Here is a 9,349-nt window from a genome sequence, read left to right on the forward strand (position 1 = left end):
TTTTTTTTTTTCTGAAACGACGCCATCTTGTTCTTTAGAATAACTGCAAAAAAGACATAGCTATGCGATTATTATTATAAACTGGACTTTTATTAGGTTCGTGAGACCATAGTACAAATGTATAGTGTATGCATACCGTATTTGCAATTACTACATAAACGTATTTATAACGGAAACGCTTGAGGAAACGGAAAGTGACTCGTGTTAGCATAAATAATTTTGTTCAGTAAACAACAACATGATTTTAGCTTTTTTGCAATTCAATCTAAGAAGATATTGCATCTTGAATGGAGTGTTATTGAATAAAATCATCGAGGATACGGGTTGCCTATTTGTTCTGTCAAGCGGCGTTATGGCGTGTGTATAAGTCACGTCATTCGTTTGCTTGGTGAAGATGGGTAATTCGGTATACAACTGAACTCGGACAAAATTTTGCATGGCAGCAAATCAAAATTATTCAAGAATGTTAAGCAGAACAGAGAGGTCGGGCACAAAGCTAAACAAGGTAAGCGTTTGTTTTTCATCTGCTATTTTATAATATTTTTGATTTATTTCAAAGGCTCTATTCAGTAATTCAGCTGTTCAGCTATTTTTATATTCTACTTTTAAATTTCTTGTTCAGGCGAGCAGCTGCACATAATACTCGTAAAAAGGGATAAACAGGTCTAGGAAAGTCGAGTATTTACAGATTATCTGTAAATTTACAGATAATCTATAAATTTACAGATTTTTCGATCAGTAAATTTACAGATCAAGTGTTTCAAAACTGCTAAAATTATATTTAGACACAAAATCACAGAATGAAATTAATTGATTTACTTATGGTATGTATAAATAAAGGTCATTTGTGGGTTTCAGTCATTTCTGTTGACTTTGATTTTTCTGAAAATGCCAAAAAATCAAAGTCAACAAAAATGGCTGAAACCCACAAATGACCTTAATTTATGCATGCTGTAAATAAACCAATTAATTCAAAGCTGCGGTTTTGAGGATAAATGTTATTTCATCAGTTTTCATACATACAATCTGTAAATTTACAGATCGAAAAATCTGTAAATTTATAGATTATCTGTAAATTTACAGATAATCTGTAAATACTCCACTTTCCTAGACCTGATAAAGCAGTATAAATGAATAGATAACGGTTTGACGTATTAATCTTCAGATTTCTATATAAGGTGATCGAATGTCTTTGATGATGGTCATGAACGAGCATTAAATTCCATCGTCAAAGCCAGTTGTTCTTTGAAAGTCAACAGGTGTACGACTCCAAAATAGTCGCATTCGGTTAAATAATATTACAAAACGCACATTTTTACAAATTGGTATCCCATCAATTGGACCACATTCTATTAGTAATCCTAGTATTAGTGTACACTGAAAAACAAAATATTTGTGCAACAAATACCACCCCAGTTAACTGTTTTCCCGTCGATTTGCCATTTTCGGAATCGATAATAACTGAGGTATTCCGTAAACCACATGACCGATGTTTGTTTTCCCATCCTTTTCCATGTGGAATTAAATCTTTATTAAGAAAGAAATCAACTGTTGTTTGTAGCCAAAGTTTTTCCTTTTCAACGACGTCACGCATAAACACCTGTTTATCTGGTGGTGGGCAAAAACAAATGATTTTACATTGTGTATGGGATTAGAATCTTTAATTCTTAATAATTTCGTTCATTTATGGATATTAAAAAATCAAAAAGTTTCGAAATGCTTACGATATTCATGTTTCGTTATTCAAATATCTTTTGAAAATGAATAACCGTTTTAAATGACATATGATTTAAATAGCGCCGTAGATGCCCTTAACTTTTAGGAAAACACCATAAGTTATTAAGCGTTCATAATTAATCCGTTAAGGCGTTTTATTTCAAAATAATAATTAAAAGTTATCAATACATGCTTATTTTATATCCTTTCCATTGATCAAAAGATTATTGATATGATTTGTGATTTCAGAAATTATAAGCCTTTAGGAAAACATCACTGTTAACCAAAATCATGGACGCTCGGCGTCTGTCCATTCGATCTTTTCTTATCAGTTCTATAAATAGAATATACAACGGATTTGTATACAAACATGATCTCGCCTATTAAATCATTATTTTCCATGAACACATTTTAAAATTGTGTTTTTGGTGTTGTTGATGTCTATTTTTAACTAGCCTCTTCTATTTTAATCTAGGGTTTTCCAAAAACGGCAGAGAAACTTCTCAGAATCAAAGATAAAATTTCCCAAAATCACACCAACAAATGGTTTTATTTTGTTTATATTTTAGTTTTATCGGGGAAGCGGTTCTCGGGTATCAATTTTTTGTCCTACTATATCGCAAAGTAATGCGTGTTGCGCATTACCAGTCTCATTCGTTATGTTCTGTGTCCCAGATTTTATTCTGTGCTTCTGAAACTGAAACTGCTTCATTTGATTAAACGCCTAATATTAAACATAATATATTCACTGGCGTTGTACATTAACTTTTTACATAGTTCAAATGCAGCCACACAAGGCGCATAATTCATTCTATACTAGTACTTATGGTGGCTGATTTCTGCCATTTCGCGTTTTCGCCCCGCGACCCCGCCGGGCGAAAACACGAGAATTAACAAGTTAAAATGCCGGCGGCGCGGGGCGAAAACTCGCTATTTAGCGTGGGCGCGGAGCGAAAACTCGCTGTTTAGCGGGGTCGCGGGGCGAGATTTAGTAACTGGTATGTCGGGGGCGCGAGACGAAAACACGTCATTTTCATTGTTTCTGTAAGGTTTTCAGCATATTCCTGTTTTAGTTAGAAGCGGACACGAATGAAATTTATATATTTTTAAAAGATTTAAAATTCCCTTTCCTGTGATATAACTTTCGTGAATTATCTATGACGTACCTTAAGATTATGACGCATTAAAGCGTCAGACTTACACAAAATGTAACGTAGAGTTTAGCTGGAAAATTGTCCGTTTTTCGAGTATAACATTTTTCTGGGTCGAGGAATTTTGTTTAAATTTCAATCATAAATGTGCAAGTATATTTACTTGCGTTTGGTTAACCAAAAATTGTATGTCATCGTATTCGTTTTTTCAGTACGACCTATTTTGTTTTCCCAACCCCGAGCTAAAATGCGACGTTATTTGGTTGTATTTTTAAAATTACGCTAAAGTTTCGGACGATTTCGGAAAACTTGTACTATGAAACATGTTACCGACATTCTATCGTAAAAATATACGTTCAATGAAAGCATATTCTGAAATATGAGAAATAACAAATATACAGTAAATCGAATAATAATAGAAAAAAGAAGTCCCGGCTAGTTTTGAGTTGCGAAATTTTGGTTTTTACTTTAATTATAATAAACTTTATTAGCGTTCGATTTTAAAACGTGATTTTAATGAAATTACTTCTGTCAAAAAGCGAATCATTAAATTTTTGTATAATCTTCATTATTAGTATTTGATGTGAATATGTGTAATAATGGACTCACGCATCGTGTTAGAATCGAAATAAGAAGTTCCCAAGTGAGATTTATCGTAGAATATATATAGAAGCAATATAAAACTGATCAAGAGTGGGTATGGGTGTAGGGACAATGTCATAGCATATGAGTATGTTGTTGTCTTGGTCATTGACTAATAAAGTTTGTGTCGGCAGATTGCTGTTGCTCTTTTATCAAAATTTCGATCAAAATTTATACATTTTGTTGTTTATTTTTCTTGCTCCACTTGCACTTGTTATTGTAAATACATATTTAAATCTAAATACACTTAAAATTTTAAATACATACATGATTTCACATGCATATATACTATAGCTGCTATTGACCATAAGAACAATTTGCTTAATGGCAATTGTCCATCACTAGTAAAATTTGGAAGGATAAGCAGCCGTGTCTGTAACAACAGACTATGAATTCCAAAGCATTATTTCCTAAATAAAAACAAGTTACCTATCCCACAATCAAAGAGAATGAACGACAGCAAAAAAAACAACAGATCATAAATTAACATTAGACTTTGTTATCCTCATTGCCATAGTATAACACTCAATTTCTGTCATATAAACTATCACTTCATTAATTTCTACATGGAAATCATACCGTTATGACAATATCAAGGGCTTGGCGCAAAACTATTGTATCTTGTTCTTTATTTATATACACTTACAATAGTTTTGCACCAAGCCCTCGATATATTTCCGTGTCATTATACTGCAAAGCACTTACTCAACCCTACATCACTCCGCCGGGGGAGGGGTTAGTATAAAGAAACCAAATTTCAATTCCAGCCGCCTTCTTCATATGCCCTCACACTCATCTCCCAAAATTTATTGCAGAAAAAAATACATCAATCAAAATTAATCATGCCATGAATTTCCCAGTTCAATACTTCCACTTTATATTTCACGCAGTAGTGCACTATGACAAGTCTATATCTACATGTAGTTTTCGTGCGGCCTATCAGTGTGTAACATTATTAACCGTTAATAAGTAGGCTATGTATTTATACGGCTTTACAACTATGCTTTGCACGGAATGTCACAGGTCAGAGGGTTAGGTAGACTGGCTGTACTAATCACTATAACCTGGCGCTGAGTTAACAAACTGTAGGGAATCTAAATTGATAGTATATTCATGACATGTAACGCGCGAAATAATTATAATCCTACACTTTAATACGTTTGAAATACCGTAATACCTCGATTTCTTTAAAATAAAAAAGTGGAAAACCACAGGTCACCCAACACGACATAAACGAAAATGTTGCAGGTTCGGTTTGATTTACGGTAGTGGAAGTGCAAGCCCTCTAGCTCCGAGATGAGCAGAACTAAACATTTTTACACATGATATAAGTACCAGAAAGTAATTTAGAAACCTAGGATATACATATGTCCATATTGCCTTTTGTTTGAATAAACTGTCTCTCTGTCTCTGTCTCTGTATCTATGTAATGTAACAGGTTTGAAAGGTTCGGAATATTCTATATATTCTATAAATCATTGTTTAATATGCTACGTAGAAAGATGATAAACTATAATACTTGAATCTAAATTGAAAAGCTGAATTGTCAAACCTGTCACAAAACATGTAGCCCAAGGGTTAAACAGGTATACTTAGGTAGCAGATGGCGGTTTTTTCTAGTACTTCGGACTTCCGAGCGATGTGGCCAAGTCAGACGGCTTCCGATATCTTACGAGATGCAGACCTGAAAATAAAAAGATACCGGTTTACATCTTACTTGAAGAAGAAAATAAAATACATAGTAAACTTCATACAAAGCATAGATTTTTAAATCCACAAGCCACCTGAAAGATAATTTTAGCCCGCGAAAATACATGACATTTCAGCCCAAATTAGCAATATCTCCAACTGACCTTAAAATGTTAGGGGAAATGATAGAGCCAAATGGCCACTTGCATTCTGTACTCAGTTTCAAGTATTACTTGCAGAGCTGGACAAAAATACCTGTCTACCGATTACTTTTTTCACTATTTTCAACTGTGTGAGGCCTATATGACATTTGACAGTTCACGAGACGCTCAATGCTGATAGTGGTATATATGCATTTCAAGCATTTATATGAAAATGATGCCATCAAGCTTACATTCGTATCTGCCAGAATTTCTGCAACATACCATTCTTAAACTTGTTAATCACAAACTCACATCAACAAATATTTCAAACATCAAAACAGCCTTCACTTCAAGGTTTTATCTCTAATGACAGATTTTGACCCTGGCCAATTCGAATCTGTGGCTGGAAACTACCAACTGCTACCTTAAGGACCAAGGCATGCATCTCCATGGACTGTCTGGCACCTGATTCTAAGAAAATGATCTATGACAAATAAAATCTTACCAATATTTAAACAATGCTTTGTTCTTCTTGCAAATTGCACATGTCCAAACAATGTCTACAATATTGTGGATTTGGCCCCATTTTACACACATATTTCTTACTGCATCTATCTTTCTGACATTAAAAAAAGACTTACCTACTATTACATGATGGCCATAAATGTACTGTATTAGCATTGTGCACAGCCCTGCATACCTGAGGAACAGAATTAAAAGCAGCACAGCTTACTTACCCAAGACTAACTGTACTGCAAGTCCGCAAGCTCAGGAAAAGCCGCCCCTGTTTACAAGTACTTTTTCATATTACCTTACATACAGTAAGTATAAAATAGCTTTAAATAATATTTTACAATGCACTTTTGTTGTTGTTGTTGTTGTTGTTGTTGCCAAACTTACCGATTTTAACGAATTCGAGCAATCTCCCAGTACATCTCCTAGAAACCATATCTTCTCTTAATTAAAAACAAATATCTGCAAATGTTACCTCACTCCGGGACCTTAAATGCACCCAAGATGTATCCACTCTCTACACTTTTCTTCTGTCGTCATGTCCTGACACCGATAAAGCCACAATAGAAATTTCTAAGAACTAAAATCATACCTGCCACTCGAGAAATATCTTCGAAAGAAATATCACCACAAAATCCAGTTCCGAGCCTTGTGAAACAGCCATGTATTTACAAAATGCCAAAAAGTTGCACATATACTTCCTTTAAATAGTATTTCTTCCTTTAAATTTGATATAAACTACAAAAGAAATGTGTTTCCCGCTAGAAATTTTAAGAAAACCCTACACTTTAAACAAAAATAAGATTTACTTACCCGGTAAAATCAGAGTTACCTCCCCTTAACTTCTACCACATCAAACAACATCTGTCTATGTTATGAATCCATTCAGCTCGGATTTTTAAATAACACATACTGGAGAGCTTGAACAACACAAAAAAGCATGAAATAGTACTTACAAAAATTGACAAATGTCTTAAGGTAGCAGATGGCGGTTTTTTCTAGTACTTCGGACTTCCGAGCGATGTGGCCAAGTCAGACGGCTTCCGATATCTTACGAGATGCAGACCTGAAAATAAGAAGATACCGGTTTACATCTTACTTGAAGAAGAAATAAAATACATAGTAAACTTCATACAAAGCATAGATTTTTAAATCCACAAGCCACCTGAAAGATAATTTCAGCCCGCGAAAATACATGACATTTCAGCCCAAATTAGCAATATCTCCAACTGGCCTTAAAATGTTAGGGGAAATGATAGAGCCAAATGGCCACTTGCATTCTGTACTCAGTTTCAAGTATTACTTGCAGAGCTGGACAAAAATACCTGTCTACCGATTACTTTTTTCACTATTTTCAACTGTGTGAGGCCTATATGACATTTGACAGTTCACGAGACGCTCAATGCTGATAGTGGTATATATGCATTTCAAGCATTTATATGAAAATGATGCCATCAAGCTTACATTCGTATCTGCCAGAATTTCTGCAACATACCATTCTTAAACTTGTTAATCACAAACTCACATCAACAAATATTTCAAACATCAAAACAGCCTTCACTTCAAGGTTTTATCTCTAATGACAGATTTTGACCCTGGCCAATTCGAATCTGTGGCTGGAAACTACCAACTGCTACCTTAGTTGTTTATATCATTTACTTCCGGGATCAAAGTTAGATATGTTAAGGAAAAAGGCACGACGAATTGTGTAATTTTACATAGCGGCTAGACTGCTTAATTAAATATATATGCTGAAATATAATTATCTAGAGAGAGGAGTTAGATTTAGAGTTAGAGAGAAAGTTGGGTTATAGATGCTAGATTGATAAGGTCACCTTTACTTAATAATATCTAGCTAAAAATGTTATGTTTGAATATTAAAGACTGTTGCTATGATAAATAAAACTGGTTAAAAAGTTATGTTTGTTGTATTGAATGGCCACGCTACGTTACAACGCGCGTTAGAAAGAAAGGAAATTTATAAAAAATAAATAAATAAATGTTTTCAGTGCATACAAAATGTATTCATAAAATGTATACTCTAGATACAAGTCTTTCAGAATTTGTACTTTTGAAAGAATATTCAGTATTTTTAAATGTGTGCTTTAGATATCCGACTTTCGGCGTATACACTTCTACCATGAGCGCAATTAAAAAATACATTTAATCTGTATTTTATACAAGTCCGCGTATTTAATTTTAAAATATTAGCATGTTTCAAAAGATATATCGTATCTATAGAAGATGTGATTTTATGGCTGTTGATATCTTTAAACATGTACATGTAGTATTTAAAACCAGATATGTAATTTTGCTTTCTAATTTCAGAACCAATTATGTTTTATCTGTATGACAAGCTCTGATAGATGCATCAGAAAGACGGAATTTCCACAAAATGAATGAAAAACGAAACAAACAGACGCTTATCTGACAACGTGATACTGCACAGTTATATATATTATATCTATATTCTGTTATATACATGTAATCGTGAAAATATAGACAAATGTGACTCGCAAATGAAATACTAGTATTGTAAACCTACAGACGAATGATTTAAAAAGATGTATAATATATGCACTTTATTTGTATAAAAGAAATCATCACGTTTTAGGAAATTCCTCGTTTATATTGTATTATGCTTGTACTAACTATTCTGATGCCAAAATACTGAGAAATTGTATCTATCTGTAATATTATGTACTTTAAATTGTCTTTTAATATGTATGTGTAAAATTACCCAACTGTTTAAGTCGTGCATTCAAAAGCTAATTATGTTTACTAAAATTATACCTGGCGAACCCTCGGCAACATTTCTAAACGATCAACATTAAGGATTTGTTATAGCTTAGATTTACTATTAATCTTTTTTTATTAATTTTTTGTGGAAGAAATGAAGGGATTTGTAATGTAACAGGTTTGAAAGGTTCGGAATATTCTATATATTCTATAAATCATTGTTTAATATGCTACGTAGAAAGATGATAAACTATAATACTTGAATCTAAATTGAAAAGCTGAATTGTCAAACCTGTCACAAAACATGTAGCCCAAGGCTTAAACAGGTATACTTAGTTGTTTATATCATTTACTCCCGGGATCAAAGTTAGATATATTAAGGAAAAAGGCACGACGAATTGTGTAATTTTACATAGCGGCTAGACTGCTTAATTAAATATATATGCTGAAATATAATTATCTAGAGAGAGGAGTTAGATTTAGAGTTAGAGAGAAAGATGGGTTATAGATGCTAGATTGATAAGGTCACCTTTACTTAATAATATCTAGCTAAAAATGTTATGTTTGAATATTAAAGACTGTTGCTATGATAAATAAAACTGGTTAAAAAGTTATGTTTGTTGTATTGAATGGCCACGCTACGTTACATCTATCTATCTATCTATCTGTGCAATAAATACTCAGAGCCAGTTATCATTTAATTACTAATATCGTCTGCACAGTTTCGTGAGTATAGATTTTATATTTCAGCCTTAA

General features: G+C 33.3%; 1 long non-coding RNA gene across 3 annotated transcripts; it reads right to left on the reverse strand.

The window, feature by feature from the left end:
- Positions 1-5,146: 5,146 nt before the first annotated feature.
- LOC128547411 (uncharacterized) lies at positions 5,147-7,398 on the reverse strand. Of its 3 annotated transcripts, none has more exons than XR_008366513.1 (3): positions 7,380-7,398; positions 6,811-6,920; positions 5,147-5,193 (listed from the first exon to the last, which is right to left on the reverse strand). It is a non-coding gene; the product is annotated as an uncharacterized LOC128547411 (long non-coding RNA). The 3 variants fall into 3 exon arrangements; XR_008366512.1 differs by lacking the exon at positions 7,380-7,398 and adding an exon at positions 7,180-7,217; XR_008366511.1 differs by lacking the exon at positions 7,380-7,398 and adding an exon at positions 7,195-7,213.
- Between the last annotated feature and the right edge of the window lie 1,951 nt (positions 7,399-9,349).

Source organism: Mercenaria mercenaria, chromosome 12, assembly GCF_021730395.1.
Source record: "Mercenaria mercenaria strain notata chromosome 12, MADL_Memer_1, whole genome shotgun sequence".
Classification (NCBI taxonomy): domain Eukaryota; kingdom Metazoa; phylum Mollusca; class Bivalvia; order Venerida; family Veneridae; genus Mercenaria; species Mercenaria mercenaria.